The 22,811-nt window shown below is 47.4% G+C and overlaps 1 protein-coding gene across 3 annotated transcripts in view; it reads right to left on the bottom strand.

The window, feature by feature from the left end:
• Window positions 1-21,471, bottom strand: part of ZMAT4 (zinc finger matrin-type 4) — a 284,724-nt gene extending 263,253 nt beyond the window's left edge. The window contains exon 1 of one of the 3 annotated variants that reach the window (XM_079989030.1): window positions 21,048-21,471. The gene's annotated coding sequence lies outside the window, so the exon portion shown is untranslated. The remainder of the gene's footprint in view (window positions 1-21,047) is intronic. The other 2 variants (XM_079989032.1, XM_079989031.1) reach the window with 2 other exon arrangements.
• Between the last annotated feature and the right edge of the window lie 1,340 nt (window positions 21,472-22,811).

Here is a 22,811-nt window from a genome sequence, read left to right as displayed (position 1 = left end):
TTGACCTTCTGCTCCTTCTACTGCGCAGAACACTGCATCCTGACCAGCCAGGAAGATGAGGGGCAAGAGGATGAACCACAGCTACACTTGGGCATGCTGCAAGCGGTACCCGACAAGTACAAGGCGTTTTTGGAGGTCTTCTGCGAGAAGGAAGCGGACAAGCTGCCTCCCCACAGACCCTACGACTGCAAGATTGACCTCCTGCCGGGGGCGACGCTGCCGACTGGAAAACTGTATTCCATGTCTGAAGACGAACTGCAGGAACTCAGGGAGTTCATAGACCACAACTTGAAGCGGGGATTCATCCAAGAATCCAAAGCAGTGGGGGGCAGTCCAGTGTTTTTTGTGAAGAAAAAAGACACGCCCCAAAAGAGGCTTGTAGTTGATTACAGGGTCATAAATTCGAGGACGAAGCCCACGGTATTCCCCATGCCCAAGATCGACGACCTGCTGGCGACGGTGAGGAAGGGTCGCATCTTCACCAAGTTGGATCTGCGAGGGGCGTACAACCTTATACGCATGAGAGAGGGCGACGAGTGGAAAACAGCCATGTTTTACGCCTTTGGGCACCTATGAATACAGAGTCATGCCGTTTGGCTTGCAAAATGGCTCCCACTGTTTCCAAGCCTTCATGCACCACGTGTTAGCAGGACTTCTTTACAAGAAGTGCGTCTGCTTCCTGGACGACATTCTGATCTTCTCGGAATCGCAGGAGGTTCACGAGAAGGACGTCAAGGAAGTTCTGCAGAGGCTACGGGAGCACAGACTTTAAGCCAAACTGGAGAAGTGCCAGTTCGACATGACGGAGGTGGATTTCCTGGGCTGTCCGACCAGGGACTCGCCATGGACAGCACCAAGGTCCGCTCAGTGTTGGACTGGAAGAGCCCGCGCAATCGGAAGGAGGTCCAGAAGTTCGTCGGCTTCGCCAACTTTTATCGCAAGTTCATCAAGGGGTTCGCAATGCAGACGGCGGCCATCACGGACACTCTCAGCTCCAAGAAGAAGAAATTCGTCTGGACGGACCAAGCGGAGCAGTCCTTTCAGCGGCTCAAGCGTCTCTTCGCGTCCGAAGAACAGCTGCTACACGTCAACCCCAGCCGACCAATGAGGGTTGAAACGGACGCCTCGGACAGAGCCGTGGGGGCGATCCTGTTGCAGCAAGATCCGCAAGGGGACTGGAGGCTGTGTGCTTTCTACTCCAGGAAATTCAGCAAGTCGGAGCAGAACTACACCATCTGGGACAGGGAGTTGCTGGCCATTCATGCAGCCTTCAAGGCGTGGCGGCACTTCCTCATCGGAGCCAAACACACGGTGCAGGTCCGCACGGACCATAAGAACCTGGAGTACTGGCGCACGGCGAGGTTCCTGAACCAGAGACACATCCGCTGGGCGGAGTTCTTTGCGGATTTCGACTTCAGGATAGAATACATCCCGGGAGACAACAACGTCATGGTGGATGCGCTATCCAGGAAGCCGCAGTATCTCAAGGAAGCGGCACCGGTGGCGGCCAAGCACATTTTCGCACCGAAAGCGTGGGCAGTACTGCAGCAGTTACACGACGCGCCCAGCGCCGGGCACTTCGGCAAGGACAAGACGGCGGAATTAGTAGCCAGAGATTTTTGGTGGCCCAAGATGAGGGGAGAAGTCACAGAGTACGTTACTAGGTGTGACACATGCCAAAGGGCCAAGCCAGTACACAGGCCGCCGGCGGGACTGCTGGAACCGCTACAGACGCCGCTCGAACCGTGGGCGAGAGTGGCCCTGGACTTTGTCACAGATCTGCCCAGCTCGCGGGGCAAAAGGGCGGTACTCGTGGTCATAGACATGTTCACCAAGATGGCGCACTTCATCCCTTGCGCGAAGGTGGCCACGGCGGAACAGACCGCCAAACTGTTCATAGACCACGTGTTCAAAGTGCACGGCTTACCGCGGTCCATCCTGTCCGACCGAGGTCGCCAGTTCATCTCGAACTTCTGGCAGAAGCTGCTGGGCATCCTGAACGTCAAGACACCCGCAGACCAACGGACAAGCGGAGAGGGTCAACGCCATCATGCAGCAGTACCTGAGATGCTACGCGAATCAACAGCCCTCAACCTGGGTGGACTACCTACCGCTGGCCGAGTTTGCCTACAACAACACTAAGCACGTGTCCACGGGGGTGACACAGTTCTTCGCCAATAATGGGCAGCATCCCAGAACCTTCCCGGGATTAGAGAGAGTGGGGGAAGGGGAGCCACAGGGAGCAGAGGCCTTGGCAGTGGAGCTACAGGAGGTCCACAAGCAACTCCGACAGCAGTTGGAGCTAGCAAAACACGCCTACAAAGTGCAGGCAGACAAACACAGGAGAGTTGGGGAAGACATCCAGGTGGGGGACTGGGTCTGGTTAGCAGCCCAGGCAGTGCCGGCCAGATCGTTAGCTAAGAAGAAGCTCGGACACAAGCAGCTAGGGCCTTACCTAGTCGAGGCACAGATCAATCCAGTAGCCTTCCGGTTGACACTCCCGGAGGGCTCCAGAATGCATCCGGTCTTTCATAGATCAGTGATCACACCCTACAAGGCACCCCACAGGTTTCAGGCGCCAGGGACCGCACCAGGCCCACTCAGCGAGGCGCCCACGAAGGGGGGGTCACCGAGAGCAGAGCCACTCAACGAGGTCACAGAGATTTTAGACTCGAGATGGGGGGAAGAGGGGGTTGAATATCTCCTTGCCAGGGAAGGTACCCCAGCCAGCGCCAACAGGTGGGTACCGTACTATGCCGTGGAGGAGCACTACCTCAAAGACGAGTTTCATGCACTCTTCCCACACAGACCCATGCCAGCAGATTATTTCGATGAATATCTTTTCACACCCACACTCTCAGCCAGCACGTTCCAGGGGTTCTCACCAGCTGAGGAAACGGCGCCAGAGACCACCTCCCCAGAGGGATCAATCTCAGGGTTTGGCACAGACTGCTCTTATTGGTGGGAAGATCAACCGGAAGTGGGGTGTAGCAGGGAACTGCCGGGAGGGCCCTTGCACGCAACGTCACCCGAGGCAACAGGGGGAGAGGGGGACATGGACATGTTGGGGGAGGATCCTGGGTTTGAGCACACCTGCAGAGAAATGGAAGCAGAGGAGATCGACGTCGACGAGCCCGTCACGGACTGGCAGGAGCCAGCCGGCTGGCTGCACACCAGGGGAGATGAACTGTATCCTGCACTCACCCCCACAACACTGGAGCACCCGGAACCCACACCAGAAGAGGGAGGGGGGGAGGGGGGCTTCGAGGGGGGGATGGATGTCAGGGGCTCAGGAGCAGAAGCACAGGGAAGAGGGGAGATGGAGAGCGAAGGGGAAGAATCTGAGGGCAGCGTAGGAGAAGATGACAGTGGCCCGAGAGATTCCATGAGCCTCTCCAGCGAATCGGAAGATTCACAGAAGGGGGCGCCGGTGGCCAGGGCAAGGGGGGTCCCAAGGGGGACACTCCAGAAGCAAGGTGCCAGCGGGGACTCCCAGAGCAGCAGTTGGAGATCAGGACCAGTTTCCCCACCTGAGCATAGTGGGGGGGAAGAGTCCCAGGTATCGGGGGTAGCGTCTCCCCCAGCAGGGAGAGAAGAGGAGTCAGGGCTGACCACGCCTCCATCGGAGAGTCAGGCAACGGAGGGGAGGTCAGGTCCAGCTAGCATCCCGGAAGAGGGAAGCAGTGACAGAAGCAGTGTAACGGTCAGGAGGAAGGTCACTGGGTTGGCGCGAGAGCCAAGTTCAAAAGTACAGGCGCGCAGGGCAGCAGAGAACGAGGATTGGGAACCGGGTCCTAAAGCCCGCCGGAGACAGGGGGAGGAGTCAGGGGACTCAGCGTCAGAAGAGTCCAGAAAGGAGAATGCCCCAGCGGACAGGAGGACCCAGAGGAGAAGAGAGCAGAGGAAGAGGTGGAGCAGGGCTAGAATCTTAAACTGGTGTCAGGGGGGAGGAGATTCAGACGGAACTTCGGCGGTCTAGGGTTTAAGACGTATAGCTGCGCACTACGGCTTTGGAATGGAAACTGAACTTCAATAAAGACTTTTGTATATAACGACGACCTGGCGTTGGTCCTCTGTGAGCTGGGACCTTGGGTAGCTCTGACAGATACTATCGAGGTTATCTTATAATAGATAAAAAGGAAAGAGGTGGATTTTCAATGCCAGATTATAAACTTTACTACAAGGCATCCTGCCTGTGTTGGTTGAAGGAGTGGATAACTTTGGAAAATACGGATTTACTAGACTTAGAAGGATACGACAACAGATTTGGATGGCATTCTTATTTTTGGCATGACAAAATGAAAGTTCATAAAGGGTTCCTAAACCATGTGATAAGAAAGATTTATGAAGTGTGGGACAGATATAAAAATCTGTTAGAACGGAAAACAGCATGGAGGCTTTCACCAACAGAGGTATTGTCTGTCAAAAAGTTGAACATGGAGGGAACCTATGGTGAGATATTGATGGAAACCGAGAAAGGCTTAAAACTGAAACCATATGACCAAATAGAGGAAGTGCTTACGGGTTGGTTGCAATATCATCAAGTAAATGATATATTTAACGGAGAGAGAAAAAAACAGGATTTGAAAATAAAAAAATTGAGATTCCAAATCGAACTGCTGGAGAGCAAAGTAAAATTGTTATCAAAAATGTACAATTTTTTGTTAGAATGGTATACAAAAGATGAAGAGATCAAAGAACTTATGATAAAATGGGCTACTGACTTTGGGTATAATATTGAGTTTGAATCTTGGTCAAAATTGTGGAATGAAATCTTAAAATTTACTGCACGCATGGCCTTAAAAGAGAATGTAATGAAAATGATGTACAGGTGGTATTTGACACCGGTGAGGTCAGCCAAAATGTATAGGATGAGGAACAAACTATGCTGGAAATGTAAAGAGAAAGACGGAGATTTTTACCATATGTGGTGGACTTGCAATAAAGTAAAGGTATTTTGGGAACTGATCTACAATTAGTTTAAAAAGATGTTTAGATATACCTTCCCCCAAAAACCAGAAGCATTTTTGCTGGGTTTGATGGGAGAAGAAATTGCAAAGATAGATCAAAGACTATTTATGCATGCCACGACTGCGGCAAGAACTTTATTAGCCCAAAGGTGGAAAATGCAGGAATTACCAATGATCAAGGAGTGACAGACGAAAATCATGGACTATGTGGAATTAGCCAAGTGACAGGTAGAATCTGGGACCAAGACGACAAAAAATTTCAGAGAGACTGGAGTAAATTTATTGAGTATATAATTATTGTAAAAATCTGAAGATACTTGTGGGATTGAAATAAAGCCTGCAATGAAAAACCTGAAAAAACTTTAAACTTTCTAGACCAAAGAGTCTAGATTATAAGGATACAAAGATCAGAAGTTGAGGATTTAAAGTGTGATATAAAGACTTGAAAACAAAAACCTGTTGAAGGGATGGAGGGAAGTCACGAGCTCAGCAGTGCAAATAGTTTATTTTGTTTGTTACTGTATTGCTATGTTGGAAATGTGTTTATTTTTTTTAAATTAAAATTACTTTTAAAAAAACCAAAACATTTGAAGGTGGACTTACCTAATTCACAAACTGAAACTCAGCCATCTTTTGAAATCCACAATTCTCTAAATTTTGCAGTATAGTTCTCCAGCCAAGTAAGGTGTACACAGACACACACCTGGATAAAAGTGTACTTAGCAATGCACACACAAAAATTCATTGTTTAGGGGATATAGTTTGCAACAATGTAAACAAAAATATTTACATTATGGAGAAATTCACACTAAAATATGCTGGTGAATTTTCACGAGGACTTTTTAAAAAAAGAATTTACAAATTGATGTAGAAATGCAGAGAACAGAGGGGAGCCAGAATTGACAGATTCATCTGCTCGCACCTCTGGTGGCCTTGTGGTAACTTAGTAGTGAGCTTACTGCAGGGGTGAGATTCAGACCAAGAAATCTCCTGGCTCACCACTTGGTCTTTTGTCCACTTCCCATTCTGGCGAAGGAGTTTTGCTCACTGGCAAAGCTCCTGTGCAAATGGTCCCAGTTCAGTGGAGGCTACCACTGCCCACAGCTACTGGTCAGGATTGCTATGGAGCATCTCCAGTGCCAGCAAATACCAGGTGCTTGTGGCCAACCCAGAGGGATCTATTTTCCTTCTCTTCCATATGCTTTCTTATCTTATTCAGTAGAACATCACAGGTCACACAACCCGACGTGAAACTCTCACAGCAACTGGGCATCACATGCTGAAACATGGACCGAGGAGGGTGACCAAGATGGTCAAGGGTCTGGTCAAGGGTTCCTAATGAGGAATGGTTGATGAAGTTGGGTGTGTTCAACCTGGAGGAGACTGAAAGGAGATATGATATGATATCTCAAGGGCTGTCACATGGAGGGGGGAACAAGCTTGTTTTCTCCAGTTCTGGAGGGTAGGACTCGAATCAATCACTTCATATGACACGAAAGGAGATTCCGACTATAATATTTAGGAAACCTCTGACAGCAGCCCTGTATAGGGAAGCTTTTTAAGATTTAATGTATTACTATGTTTTTATATATGCTGGAAGCCTCCCAGAATGGCTGGGGCAACCCAGTCGGATGGGCAGGGTACAAATAAAAAAATAAAAAATGACGATGCTGCTGCTGATGATGATGATTAGGAAGAACATTCTGACAGGAAGAGCTGTTCGACAGTGGCGGTTGTGGACTCTCCTTTCTTGGAGGTTTTTAAGCAGAGGTTGAAAGGCCATTTGTCATGGATGCTTCAGCTGAGATCCCCGCATTGCAGGAAGTTGGACTAGATGATCCTTCTGAATCTATGATTCAACTGAAAACACTTAATAGAAGGCAGCCTTCTTACCTCCTAAGCCCTGTCAACTACTGTTTGTGCCCCCAGGCAGAAGAATAACCATGAAGCAGAGAGGAGCACATCAGAGCGTGTGACCAGGGATGCTGCACATTGGTGCATTGAGAGAGGTGCTAGAACAGCCCCTCCTCCCCAGCCAGCAAGGCCCTATGATGGTGGGGCTCATGTGATCACAGCCATGCTGACCAGGGCTAATGAGAGCTGTGATCCAAAGCGTTGGTGGAAGGGCTCCCACTTGGGGAAGGCCACACTATAAGGAAAGAACAGCAGTTTCATTTCCATAGGAAAAAATATGCTCTCTTTAGCCACCTTTTGCTAAATGAGACAAAACCGGCGATCAGGGAAGAAACAAGAGCATTGCAGTTAACAAGAAATTAAGCCAGCAATAAAATTAGAGAGGAATTAGGAATGGCACCCCGGGGAGTGTATTCCTCAAGTCAAGGTCATTCTGTGAACTAGATATCCCTTGACAACTTTATTTCCTTCTAATTAATAAATATGTACGTGAGCAGCAAGACTCCCAGAGAAAACGGCACCCCCCCACCCCCGCAGCCAACCTTGAGTCCCATGTCTGCATTTTGGCTGCGCAGGTCATGTTACCTGGCAGCTGGCGCCAGCAGGGGCTCCTACTGCTGGGAGGAAAGCAAGAGCATCAGCACATTGAGCAGACGCAGTAAAAGTGCCAGCCGACACTTTCATGCCAAGGTGACCAGGAGCGGACGGAGCTTTGGGCAAAGCTGCAGAGAGTCAAACATCAAAAACTGGGGGACTCTTTCAGCAAGGTGGGGGGAGGTTTTGTGCACCCTGAGGGCCACCTTCCCGTCTGGGCAACCTTTCAGGGGCCACATAGCAGTGGGGGTGGGTGGCAAGAGGCAAAACTGGGCAGGCAATTGAAGTAATGTTCACCTTTGCCCAGTAGGGTAGTTTTTGCACACTTTCTCTCTCCTCCATCCAGGCAGGCATTTTCAGAGTTCAAGGACATATTCCAGGTAGGCAAAGACATTCCAGGAGGCTGCAAACAGGGCAAGGGAGGGCTTGGCCTGGGGAGAGGGGGGATGGCTAGGGTGGCCTGGAGAGTGTTCCAAGGGCCACAGAGAGAGACCTTGAGGGCCACTTTAGCAGTAATCTGCCTCATTTGGAGATGAAACGGGGAGGGGGGTTACAAGCATGATAAGATACTTGCTACAAAATAGCAGGGGTGAGCCAAAACTTACTTGCCTATTCGGCACAGTAGGAAGGGAGGGAGACCCTTACTTGTCCTCCATAATGTCACCACATGATCAATGTGATAGCTCTCTTTTCGTTTACTGAAGCCCAAGCCCCCTGTAACTGAGATGTAGGGTCAGGATGCTGTCCATTCATGAGGTAGCCTCTGGTCAGATGGTGGTCATCCACATCTCTAACACAGGAATGCAGAAGGAACAGCAGGCAAGGAGGGGGCAGGGCAAGAAGAGCCACGAAGAAAACAGGCAGCCGAATGGGAGGTACCAGAGAGCACTGAACAGGTTCAAAAATAGTAAATATGCCTAAAACCTTCTCCAGAAGAGGAACATTGGTAATTTCAAGGGCAGAAGCAAAGTGCTTCCTCTCTCATGCCTCCAAATACCGCCCTTTACTGCTACTCTGAAAACAGAAATAAGAACAGAAGGGGGAGGGGATCTACACATCTCTCTATAGCTGTTGGTGAGTGACTCGCATCTACCACCATCACATGTAGTCCCACCACAAGTAACTGGTGTCTGTGGAGGGAGCACCCGGCTCATAAATTCTCCAAGATCAGATCTGCCCATATTCCCTGGAAGAGTTTCTATGACAAAGATCTGGCTCATCTGTGCAGTACATCACTTTATCTCTTGCCATGTGATTGCACTGAGCTGAATCGGCTAAGTGTCTCTGTTACAAGCATTCTGTTTGAGTTGACATTGGACGATACAAATGTTCTTTCCTTGGTGATTAATGTGTGATGGCTCATTTTCACACACATGACAAAGGATGAACTTGCACAACCAAAATGCAAGTAGCTTTTTAAGGAGAGTAGCAAACTGTAATGGGCATCACATAAAAGGACCTGTGCTCCTTCACGCTCCCTCGCTTATAGTCACATTTGTCCCTGTTTCTGTCTTTTAGTTATGTAGGATATAATCACATTTTAACTACTAGTGTTTATCCCTTACCTGTTTTAAGTCTTATTTGCTCAGTTTATCCTCATATTTTTAATCTTACGCTGGTCTGTGACCAAAATAAAGTTTGATACTGATACTGATACTGATACTGATACTGATACTGATACTGATACTGATACTGATACTGATACTGAATGGGCATCACGAAAGGGGAAGGGGTTGTTGTCTTTGTCCATAATTTGAGCACTGCTTACATGGTCCAAAACATCCACTGTCCACTTTTGCCTCTGATCTCACCCACTACTGGAATGTGGCCTTTGGACTGAAAAAGGTTCCCCATTCCTGAATTACACATACCCAATGCACAGCAACACACAGCCTAATACCCAGTTTGTTAGGATCAGCATGACCGAAATCCTATGCATTGTTTTTTCCTGGGAATAAACTCCATGGAATCAGGAGAGGTTACTTCTGACTGCAGAGATTCTACTTGTAAAAATGTGTTAAGAAAATACATTTGCCACACTGAAACAAAATATTTAGCTTTTAATAATAAATGCAAACCATATTGCTAAGAAGTGCTACCATTTAAAATGCTAGCCTGAAATAGAAACTCCATGAAAGAAAAGGAAAAATATCCATCTTCTGCTTGATTGTTTTTCTGATTCTCTGGCTTCCTCAGTCCTAATCTGTCACAAAAAACTTGAAAGACTCCTTAACACCTCACATATGTGCTGGGACAAAAGATGTTTGTCAGTTGTGTTGATGCTCTGGCAAATAATGGCATCACTCCTGCTCTGAAAAAAAGCCCCAAAGCTGAGTCCCACTGTACTACACCATTGCAAAAGATGGGGCAGAATTTTGATTCAGTTTTGCATTTGAAGGCAAACTTACTTAATTTTTGCTTTCTGGAACCATATGGGAATCAAAACACTGCCATCCTTCAACATTCAAATTTCGTCTAATCTTGCAGTGCACTTCTCCAGCCAAGTAATGTGTATAAAATGCATATTGTTGTGAGTTTGTGGATGCCAAACACCCTAAATAGCCAGACCTGGGTGTATTAAGCCAGACTCATGTGTATTAGGCTTTGTATGAGACACTTATAATTCCCCAGACCTGTGTGTATTAAGCTGTGTGTTAGACACCTTTCTAAACCCTAGGAATCAGGATGTGTTAAAAACAAATTAGATGATAACCAGGGGGCAGGCCATTAAATAAACCAAGCATCAAAAGGACTCTGACTGAGATGGCCAGTGGATGGGGCCCCTCCCTCCCTCAGCAGTTGAGTTATGTGACCGGGAGACACAAAGCAGCAGACAGAACATGATGTCTGCTTGGATCAAGGGCTGCACCTATGGAGGAAGCAAGACCCTCCTGGAGTGCTGATGCTCATTTCCAAAAGAAAACACAGACCCTGAGTAAGCGTGACTGGAATCTCACATTGCTCAGAGATTGGCACGGGCTGCAACAATATACTAGGGTAAGGTGTTAATAAAAATGCACATATTAGCAGAAATAACAAAAACATGTGCTATATTTTGGGGAAATGATTTGCAAAAATGTGTACATTAGGCAAAATTGAAGACCATTTTGAGAAATTTGCATTAAAATGCTGGTGAATTTTCATGAGAATTGGGGTGTACCTGCAGGTGTGTGCACACAGGAGAACAGCGTTTGCAAGTGATATAATTTCTTTCCAGGGCATACTGTGATCAAGCCACAGATAAAAACACAGCAGCAAGGGCTGGTTAAAAAGCTGGCAACTATTAGGACCAGAAGGCAGAAATAGGTCTCCTGCAGTTTGTAACAGATTTAACAACAACACAGTCCTATTTTAATCTCAGTTGTTGGAGATCTGATGGGACTGATTCAATTGTTTATTTAAAAAGGTGCAATGGATATAGCACATGAATAGCAGAAGGCATGTGTTGAGATCAACAGGATCTGAAAGAGTATTATTCTCCTGCCCTCCTTCTCTCTCTCTCCTCCCCCCCACCCCCTCCGCCCCCCGGCTGTGGGGTTACATCTATGCTGGATGCAACAGCCATTGGGAGGTGGGGAGGGGGTGAAATCAATGCTTTGTAGCAATATGTGGGACTGCATTGCATTTTTATGAATTATGAAATGCCCAAGGCAAGCCCTGAACGTTAGACTAACCTAAGTTGGGAAACAGAGCTTTGGGGTGAGCCAACATGAACCTGAGAATATTATCATGGAGATAGCAGTATAGTTTAGGAAATATGGAGCATGGAAATGCTTCAAAATTTACAACAAATCAGCCTGTTTCCGGTCTGGGCAGGTTCTGCCTGTATCCATGCATACATCTTTTCCATCGTATTTCCAATTATTAGCTGCATTTTTAAAAAATAAAGCCTCATGAAGATGCATATTTAAAATGTTCTTTCAAAATACTATTGAAATATGTACTTTATCTCAATGTATGCATTTCTAAACAGTGCACATTTTAAGAGCATTCTGGTATCTTTCTGAGCCACAAAAATGGCTCAGAATCCAAGACACTCCACAGACATCCAGATCCACATGTTGGTCCCTGATGTGCAGAGTGGATCAGTTTGCTTCAGGATTCATATAAATCAAATTCTGTGAGCATGCCTAATGGACAACAACTACTACAACAACATAACCTTAAGCAAACCTTCTGTCTTGCACAAAGGCACAATCTCAAAAGCTTCTGCTGCCGATTCCAGGAGGCTTCAAATGTAAAACATGCTGCCCCTGGCAATTTGGGGAGAGGGGACTGAATTAAGGATTTCTGTATAGAAAAAAAACCTGGGAGCCGACTATAGGGAGAAAGGGTGATAATTTCACTGGGATTGGGGGGGGGGTCACAGAGAGACTGGCAGCAGAGTAGAGGAAAGAACAAGGTGTTAGTCTTTCCAGGTGACTCTCCAGGGATTGATGGAAATTACTCAGCATAACACATTGCAAGCGTCAAGGGATAACTATGGGCCAGCCCTGCGCTTGAGGATGAGACACAAAAGCTGCTGTTTAACAGGAAGACTTTATTATACAGTCTAGCCAAACTAGACAGCATCTTAAAAAGTAGAGACATCACCTTGCCAACAAAGGTCAGTATAGTAAAAGCCATGGTTTTCCCAGTAGTGATGTATGGAAGTGAAGGCTGGACCATAAAGAAGGCTGATCGCCGAAGAATTGATGCTTTTGAATTATGGTGCTGGAGGAGACTCTTGAGAGTCCCATGGACTGCAAGAAGAACAAACCGATCCATTCTGAAGGAAATCAGCCCTGAGTGCTCACTGGAAGAACAGATCGTGAAGCTGAGGCTCCAGTTCTTTGGCCACCTCATGAGAAGAGAAGACTCCCTGGAAAAGACCCTGATGTTGGGAAAGATGGAGGGCACAAGGAGAAGGGGACGACAGAGGACGAGATGGTTGGATAGTGTTCTCGAAGCTACCAGCATGAGTCTGACCAAACTGCGAGAGGCAGTGGAAGACAGGAGTGCCTGGCGTGCTCTGGTCCATGGGGTCACGAAGAGTCGGACACAACTAAACAACAACAGCCAAACTGGAGAAAGGCCAGAGCCCAGTGGTAGAGCGTCTCCAGTTTGGGTTGGGAATGTTTCCTGTCTGTAACCCTGGAGATATGCTGCCAGCCAGTGTTGACAATACTGAACTAGATGCAACCAACTGTCTGACTCCGTACAGGACAGCTTCCTAAGTTCCTGAATTCAGCAAAGGCTAGAGATGGAAATATAGTCTGGGAGAGGTGGGAAGGTGATATGACACAAACTGCTGGGCACATGGCTTCTCCTGCAAGCCAGCTGCATCACTGAAGGGCAAAGCTGCTATGGAAAACTCTGTCTGCATCTGCCCACTGGCCACACTTCCTGGAATGCCTTGGGAGCAACACCACGTCTCTTTGCATCTTGTCACTCAAGGTATTCTGGGAAGGGGGGCTAGCAGGAAGTGGCACAAGGCTGTCTCCACAGCTTCCCACCAACTGCACTTTGGACCAAGAGCCAGCAGACATAGCAGGAACCCCATCCCAAACATTTCTAAATGCCTTCCGAAAAAAGCAGAAGATTTGCACTCTTTTCCTTAGAGAAATGTTGTCAAGAAACTGGAAAAGAACCCATGGAAAGCTGGGTCTTTAGTGGAAGACTGACTGTATGAGTTAGAAGGGGCTGCTTAACACTTTTTCCTGGCAAGCTGCTTAGTTCTTTTCTCCCAGAAGCAAAAAAGTAGTTGAGTAGAAAATTGGGTGGTGGGGAAGAACATCAGAAGATGGATCAGGAGTCCATCTAGTCTAGAGTCCGGTTCTCACCTTGGCCAACCGGATGCCACAACGGGAAGCCTGCAGCGGGCAGCTGAGTGCAGCAGCAGAAGCAGCAGCAGCAGCAGCAGCAGCACTCTCCTCACTTGTGATTCCCAGCAGCTGGAACTTATGGCAGTTCTCCAAGGAGCTCCAAGTGGCATACATGGTTCTTCCAATCCTCATTTAATCCCTACAACAAGCCTGTGAGGTGTGTTAGGCTGAGAGGCAGAATGACTGGCCCAAGGTCACCCAGTGAGCTTCATGGCAGAGCTGTGATTTGAACCTTGGTCTCCCAGGGTCCAGTGCTCTAATTGTTACACCACCCTGGCTCTTAGGATTCAGCCACCCCTACACACTCCAACCTGATTTTCCATTTTCCTTCTGGGGGTGGTAGGTGGCAAGGAGAGAATCACAGAATTACACATAAGGCGCAATCTGGTCCTAAATTTAGAGAGCTGCAAAGATTACCAGAGGGAAGGTGGGGGGGGGGGCAATAGGACACCTATGCCTTGATGCAGATGCAGGCCTTCAGTTTCTGTAAGGAGGTGATGACAAAGGAGCAGCGTCAACTGCTTCACCTGAGAGGTAGGTTTTCAGCAGAGATTTTAAGGAAAGCTGGCTTTGTGCTAAAGCCATAAAGGCTACACACGCACCACACATTTAAAGACTGCAACTCCCTCCAAACAATCCCAGGAACTGTAGTTTTCTAAGAGTGCTAGGAATTGTAGCACCGGGGAATATAGTTCCCAGAATTCTTTGTGCTTTAAAAGTGTGGTGTGTCCACGGTCAAAGTCTGCATTGGTCTCGGGCATGATGAAGAAGGGCCGTGACTCAGGGGCACAGCATCTGCTTTGCCGGCAGAATGCCCAAGCTGGTCTGGGATAGCACCCCCCCCCCACACACACACCCTGAAATCCTGGAGGGCCACAGCTAGTCATTGTACGCACGACTGAGCTACAGAGGTGGACCAATGGCCTCTCTCAGTCTGAGGCAACTTCCAATGTTTCTAAGAGGGTAAAGGAGGTAGCAGACTTTATAGATTAGGCACTCCTAGATGTTTATGCAAGTTCCAGGTTACACTAGGGATTCAGAGATGAAAAAACACCTAACAACCAATTCTCTGAATTTGGCAGTGGGGGGGAGGGGTACCCACCCTTCTCTAAATTGACAGGCCCACTTTCTTGTCCCCTTCCGTGCCCCTTTACTCACCAACCAGTCTGGTGAAGAGTTTTGGAAAACGCAAAAGTTGCTTAAAATTTTGTGACATTTTGGCTGGCCTAATAAAGTCATTTGGGATGCGGGGGGTGCTGTGGGTTAAATCACAAAGCCTATGACTTTCCGATCAGAAGGTCGGCGGTTCGAATCCCTGCAACAGGGTGAGCTCCCATCGCTTGGTCCCTGCTCCTGCCAACCTAGCAGTTTGACAGCACGTCAAAGTGCAAGTAGATAAATAGGTGCCGCTCCGGTGGGAAGGTAAACGGCGTTTCCATGCGCTGCTCTGTTTCACCAGAAGTGGCTTGGTCATGCTGGCCACATGACCCGGAAGCTGTACGCCGCTCCCTCAGCCAGTAAAGCGAGATGAGCGCCGCAACCCCAGAGTTGGTCACGACTGGACCTAATGGTCAGGGGTCCCTTTACCTTTACCTTTAATAAAGTCATTGCCCTTCAGTGAGGTCTTCGCAGGACACAGCTAGTATGGTGTAGTGGTCAGAGTGCTGGACTAGAGCCTGGGAGACCTGGGTTCAAATCCCCCTCTCAGCTACAAAGATCAGCTGACAGACCTTGGACCTGGCACAGTCTCTCAGCCTAACCCAACCTAACTCACCAGTTGGAAAGGAGATAAACAAATACAAGAAAAACTGAGAAGATACATAGACAGCCCCCAAACAGAGCATTCTGAAGGTGGAGAGAGACTGGTGTGATTTAGGATCTTATGTTCATATACACTCCCCATTTAATCTTCATCTGGCTTTCCCCCAATACCTGATAACCTCCTCAAAAACCTACTGAGCAAGCACCAACTGGAACTCTTGGGTCAAACATGGCAAAGTGAGTCTCTAGAGCAACATCCATGATGGTTCACACCAATAAATCCTGAAACATGCAACAAGAAGGATTTGCCCCAGGAATGTTGGCTGTCTCTACTATTGCTGTGCCAAAATTTTCTCCTACAGGCCCCTGCTCATCAATTAATAAGAAAGCAAATTGTATTTGAAAATTATGACCAGAGAGGGAAAATTTCAGTGAGATTCTCATGGGTAAGGTACAGAGTTATAGTTGAGCTCACCTTACTTTTGAATTTTTGTGAGTGGCCTTTCTCTTGGTCCACAGCTCATCTCACCTGTGATCTGTACTCTGCTGTCTTCCCAGGTGCTCACACTTCAATCAGAGCCCAGGGGAAGAGCCTCCCAGGAGGCTTTTTTGAACCAGGAAGTGTAGGCAGCTGGAAAAATGCTAACTGAAAATAAAAACACAGGTGCAACACTTGACCACCTCACAAGGGCAAGGGCTCAGTCACAGAAATGATAATGAAATCACCAAGTGTGCTGTGAAGGAAGCGGGGGTGGGGGGTGGGGAATAGAAGTCTCTTTCGCAGAGGCAGAAAACATCTGAGAAATCGAGGCACAAAATCAAGGCAGAAATGCACAGCACTTGTTTCTAGACTTTTTAGCGCACTCGCCATCCTTCTGACCTTCACATGCTCTGCTGCACACTGCTCTCTGACAACGCCACACTTCCAGAGCTGCAGCATGGAACACCTACAACAGATTCAGCCACCAGACTTTGCTCCCACCTTTTGCACCACTTTCCCAGGAGGTTGTACAGGAGGTTTTCTTCTTGTTAAAATATCTTCCCCCCCCCCATACACACACAAGAAAGGTGGGAAACATCCAAAGGTATAATAGAAAAATAATTTATTGTATTTTATTTTAAAAGTTTATTCATTGTGTCACTGTTTCCACTGACTATGTATAAAGATTAATTACTCAACAGTGTTATAATCTAAAAAGGAAAGAACAGAAAGTCAATGTTTTGGGCAAACTTTTTTTAAAAAAAACACACACACCTACATGTTTTCCTTCTGTGAATTAGTACAGCTCTTGTTTTTAGAATCACTAAACATCCTCTAGCAGATAAGGTAATTCTGCACAGACCTGCAGAGGAGGAGAATCACTGCGCCGAGCAAAAAGTATCGTACAACATCATCGCAGCAAGACTCCAGACTGTCTTCAAGGGGTAAGATTTAGAGAGGTGCAAAATTATCTTGGGGAATTTTATGAGACCTGCTAGAATTGTCGTCTTCTTGTTTCCCCCCGAGAGAATCCTCCAGGGTTGCACCAAGACCCCACATTGCCAATGTGCCCCACATTCAGCAGCATAAGGCTTGCAGTGCTATGCGCATCCACCTGCAAGGAAGCCTCTGATAACTTCTGAGTAGACATGCAGAGGCTCAGAGTGTGCATTTGACTTGATTTCTTCCACTGAAATCCACCAGGGCTGCCGCAGCTGGCCTTGGAGCAGGTTTAAGGTGGCCAAATGCGGAGAGGACAGACAGGCCTCTTGCCACACCTCTCATCAACTTCCTACACACCATACATTGAAAGCACATTATGGCTTCCCCCAGTGACTCCTGGGAAGTTTCATTTATACCCCACAGAGACATCAGAGAGTTGTGGAGTTTGAAGGGATCCCGAGGACCATCTAGAGCAACCCCTTGCAATGCAGGAATCTCAACATGGGTCTCCCATCCAATTTGAAACCATACTGGACAATGCATAGCTTTGCAAATGTGCTAGTGGTTTTATTGCTGCACAATTTGCCCTGTCCTCCTTTGCACCTCGCCAGCCAAAGTGGCCCTTTACTTTTTTAAAACATTAGAATAATATTTTTATAGCTTTTAATCATCTTATGGATATCTCCTTGATAGCTTCAGAGAGGCAACCCAGAAGCAAAATGGATCATCAACTGGCGGCTCTGAGAGCGAGGCTGAGCCAGATGCAGGAAAACGGCTTGTCTACTTCTTCTACTGAGCTGTGTGGTAGGCAACACCTCCTGAAGTTCCCTCAGCTACACAACTACTTTGGGGATTGGACTAGATGACCATTTGGGTACCCTTCCAACTCTGTGATTCTGTGATTAAAGGTACATAAGCCTCGTCCTCATTTGCTGCTTCTGGGCCATCCTACTGAGAGCACTGCCTGCATTCCCTGCCCCCACCAAACAATATGCCAGAGGCGACAAGTGCAGAGGGAGTGGCATCTGAGGCAAGGGGACTTGCTTAGCACTCCTTTTTGGGGGTGGATCAGAACTTCTATGGCCCACCAGGGCTCTCCCCAAAACTACCTGCCAACTCAGACCCCTCACACAAGAGCAATTTAAAAAGTGATCCGGGTGAAACTCCCCCATGCCTGTGCTGCAGCAACCCTCTCGGCAGGTGAGCAGGTGTGATCTCTGTGCTGCCACAGTTCCTGCTGCAGCTCACTCTTCAGCTACAGACAGGTATTCTCCCCATCACCCCCACCCAGGAAAGTGAGAGATACCCTTTGATCCTTTCTCAAGCTCCGCCCCCCATCCTCCTGTTGTTCTCTTCCTACAGCAGATGAGTCATTTGTCTGCAACCCTCTTTCAAAGCATCTCTCCTAATATTCTGTCTCAAATCAAAAGCCTTTCCCAGTTGGCAGCCGAACAAATCCTGCAGAGTCTCCGGAAAGCAAACACAGACTCTCAAGGAGGAATCCGTCCACTGCCTTCAGAAACCCGCAACTCTCTTATGCTTCGTCAAATGCTCTGCTTTTGCCCATCCAATGGAGCCACTGATACAGTCAAAGATTGGGGTGGGGTGGGGTGGGGGAGGAATCGCTGGGGGCGAGAAGATCGCCCTGCACTCTCCGACTCTCTCTGCCTTTCTCTCTGGCCTGCGGGGGGTGTTGAGGCATATATGAACACATTTGTGCAAGAATACACACACGCGAGGGGGGGGGGTCAGGGCAGCAAGCAGCCAATTGCTGTTATTCTTTGTTAAGGCTTGTTGATTGATGGTGCTGATTATTGGTAGTATTAGCATTTCAGTTTCTGATCTGCCCTTCACCCAAGAGGTCCCAGGGTGGGCTTCAGAAATTTAAAACACACAATATTAAAATCAGTGCAAAGCTAATGCAATTAAAATAAGGTGACGGGTCCTAAAATATAAAGATCTCTGGTGCCAGGATGAAGAGGTGCATCTTCAGTGTATGGATCAGTTCAGGTTGGAAACATCAATGTCATTCCTGCACCTGACAAAGTGGAAAGCCCTTTCTTAGGGAAAGCCTGAGTCTGTGCACAGATTATTGCTTGTGTGAGGGGAGGAGGAGGGGTCTTCCCAGAGAACCTGCATGCAGAGGCATCATTGGCAATGGTGTGCTCCCTCATCCTCCTGTGGTTGCTGAGCAAATAGGTTCAACAGGTTTTGGTAGTGCTTCAAAAACCTGCCTCACCCATTGGAACTGGGCTTGCAGCTGACAATATAAAAATGAGCATGCTGCAGCAAACATTGCCTCCCCCAGACCACTCTTAAAGAAGACTCCTCATTCTCCAGCCCAAGAGTATATGGGACACACCAGATCAATCTGAGCAAGCATACTCAGGCAGTGCTGCTCTCCATTCCTATATGGATAAGCAAGCCAATATGGGGAGGTGAACCAGAAACCTCACTAACCCATCAGCCTGGGACCACAAATGGACAGGCCATAGCTCAGAAGCAAAGCATTTGCCTAGCACACCAAATGTCCCAGGTTCAATCACCAGCATCTTCCCTTGATATCAGGCAACAGGGAAGGAACTTTGCTCAAGATCGTAAGCTGCTGGATTTCAGAGCAGATGATAATGCTGGGATAGAAATGCAGACCAGCGTTCTAAGTCAATGTAAGGCACGTTCAGATGCTCAGCCCCACACACATGGCTGTGGGCTTGGCTTGGGTTCAGATTTAATGTTCTGTTTGCCTCAGACACATGTTGAAAGCTGGTTTTATTAGGTAAAAGGACCCAAGTTCAAATCCAGCCCATTCCACCTATGAAAACACAGCTGCTATAATATTGCCCAATCTGTTTTTGCCCTGCCAGGCTGTATTCACGCATGAGGCATAAGAAAGCCATTGCCCTAAATGGCCCACAATTGCAATTCAAAAGCAAAATCTATCCTGGCTAGAACATACTTTCTAATGAGAACTGGTGCTTTTTACCCCACATTGGAAATGTCCACACATGCGCTGAAACAGTGTGAGGCTCATGGTCATTATATGAAGCTGCATGTGTGAAACCTCTTCTCCAGTCTTTTGGTTTTTGTCCTTTTCCCCCCAGCCCCAAGTTCCTTAAACTGAGGTTTCATATTACTGAGGGTTGGCAATTCAGAGAGTGAGAGTGGATACCCTTTGAATAATAGTAATAGCAGTAATCATCCTCACCTGACTTTTCTTTAAATAAGTAACCTTAAATATATTTGGCTGGTGACGCTTTTCCTAGGATGGGGAGAGGTGCTGAGCAAATATTTACCTATTAAATTTCTGTGGGTCAGGGCTCTTAAAGACACAGGAGCAAGCCCAGTTAAAAAAAGACAGCATGCATACCCACCATAGGCACCCTGCTGAGGTGTGCTCTGAGCTCCTGCCTATATCCAGGCTGACAGCATGGGCTCAACTGCACAACTGCAGAAGCAAAATGCCAGGAGCTCTCTATACCCAGCCCTCTGTGGGCCACTTCAAGGTGGCTTGGGGTGGGGGCTCCAGAGGATCACAGGTTAAGTGCAGGACAGGCATGCTCAAGCAACATTTGCTATCCCAGAAGGGGATAACACTTTGCACTTGGGGTCCTCTTGATGCTGCTGTGCTACAACTCCCAGAAGCCTCAGAAGCCAGCGTGGCCAAGGATGAAGAGTGAAGGATGGTGGGAGCTGGAGTCCAGCAACATCTGGGAGGCCCCACAGGTTCCCCACACCTGGTTTAGAAGCATTGTGACAAAAAAAGCTTTCCCAAATTCCTCCTCCTGTTGTTTTAACTGTTCTAAGTGCAGGATGCCCTCACTTCCTTGCAAGAGTGGCTTTCCAGCAGCCCTTGAATGGTCCCTGAATGTCAACATTTTTTGGCTTGCAAACCAGAGAGCACCGTTGCATGGCTGCCTGTCTGCAGACATCTGCAATGTACTAAACAAACTTCACGTGGACAAGCCAGGATCTTGGGGACGGACCAGCCCAAGTTTGACAGCTCACACGAGGCCCCCTCTAAAGTTCTGAATTCAAATGGTGCCCATATTTACTCAGGAGTAAGCACCACTGAACACAGTGGGATTTACTTCTGCATTAGCACACATTGGAGGATTGCATACTTTAAAAAAACACTCACACACATGCCAGGTCTAAATACATTTACCTCTCATGGCACAACACGGATGATCAGACTTGGCAACGCTTTGGACCTTGCTGCTGCTGCTCACTCACACACAGCATTAAAAATGCTCAGACTAGTAGTTGCTGCTGTTTTTACAGGCACCTACACTGCCAGTCCTACACATACCCCTGCCCCGCATTACCCCCATCTTAAAGTTAGGAAGGGGGAAGCAATACAGAGGTACCATACTGCTGCTGCTGTTTTTCAGGCAAAGAAGAGAAGCTAGTAGACCATGTTCCTTTTCCACACAAGCGGCAGAAATTTTCCTAATAAAAACTTTTCTCTGGCTGCTAAAGCATCACAGACCCAGACCATATGATCCACCCAGGTGGCAGTACCTTTTACCAAGGAAGACAGGAAGGAGGCAGCGGGAGGCAGTCCAGGGTTGATGCTACAGCAGCGTTCCACAAAACACCGGTGCTTAGATTCCTGCTTCCCCTCTCACTCTGCAGCCAGATCTTTCAGCAGCCCAGACCAACTGGGCTGGAAATGCATTTAGTAATTATTTGCCGGATCTCAAGCCCCACCTCCAGGGCTCCGATTGGTTGGTTGATCCTGTGCTGGCCCATCTCGGCTTTAGTGCAGCCTCCCTCTCCGTTTAGCTGCTGTTGTTATCAAGAGCTTTGGGGAAGGCTAATTATGTGTTCTGTAGACAAGCTTTGGATCTTGCGATGTGCCGACTGGTGTCAAGGGAAACAAAGGAAGTTCTCCGAGGTTGGAATGGAAGCAGGTCACGTGCCCTGCGAGCCCCTTTGAGAAATGGTAATCATGTCAGCTCCTCAATAGTATATTCTCGTAGCAAATCGCATTGGTGCCCAGCTGATTTCTGCAACCTGCATATTTTATGCAAATCGAGCAAGTTTTGCATAATTTATTGGGGGTGTTTGCTTTTTTGTATAAATTTATACCATTTCTTCTGACCATGCAGAGGGACAAGGGATTATTATAAGAGACACTGAACTGCCTGTTTCTGACAACCGGCAACAGCAAAACCTCCTTGAGCTGCCCCTCAGGCTTCAGAGATCTCAGCAAGTGTCACCTGCCTCTGCAGGAATCATTTTCCCTGACTTTCTCATTTCCCACTTGAGTTTTCCACATTTCCAAATCAGTGAGCAATTTTCCACAACTTTGTTTCCTAAGATAATGCATTCTTGCTTCTCATTTTCACTAATATGTGCATTTCTATGCACACTTTACTCCAGTAATTTTTGGACTCAATACCTGGCTGGTGACATGCATCACAAAATTCACAGAAATGCACATTTCAATGAACAGCCCTGTTTTGCTTCATGTATTGTTCTGGAAAGTGTGAATTAGGTCAATTTGCCCTTAAATGTGTACTGAATTGTATTTCTTTCCTATCCTTATTCTTCACAGCCATTAGAAGAAAGTTACTTCTAAAAAACAGAAGCTGTAAATCTCAGGAAGCTGGACTTGCCACATAGTATATTTTCTTCCATGCTCCCCCTCCAAATTTAGAGCAGACCCTCGCTTTAGATCTTCTTCACTACAGTTCCACATGCCCTCCAAGTGTCCCAATTTTCCAGGGACAGTCCCAGAATTACAGAAGCCATCCCAGTTTCTGATTTGATCCCAGAATGTCCCGGTTTTCCTTTTTCCTCCCCTCCACGTCTTGAAGAACAATTAAAAGTGGTGGGTGTGGGTGCAAAAACAGAGTCCATTACAGAAAATAAAATACCTGCACCAAAGGAAGGAAACTGTGAAGCAGGCATACGAAGTCCTTCCTATAATGTTGAAGGAAAATGTAACCACTTTAAATTATTTAATTATAATGCTTAACAGCCAGCCATTGATTCCTTTATTGTAAATGGAGCCTTACACTGTCTTCTCAGAAGTATTCAATGGAGCTTACTCCCAGGTAACTGGGTCAAGCCTGGGCAGCCTTACACTGCAATCCTAAGCATTTTTCCTCAGAAGTAAGTCCCACCGAGTTCAATAGGATTTACTCTGTTATGTTCCTAATCATTCTAAGTTGTTGCTGTTGATGATGATTAGATAAGCACTAAGTAAAGCTATCTCCTTAGCCCCTCAAAAACCCAGGGTGGGTAGTTTGAGGTTGTTAACACTCAAAAAATAGTATT

This window comes from Podarcis cretensis, assembly GCF_951804945.1.
Source record: "Podarcis cretensis genome assembly, chromosome: 8".
Taxonomy (NCBI): Eukaryota; Metazoa; Chordata; class Lepidosauria; order Squamata; family Lacertidae; genus Podarcis; species Podarcis cretensis.
The sequence above is the reverse complement of the archived record's forward strand: the minus strand, read 5'-3'. Positions and strand labels throughout refer to the sequence as shown.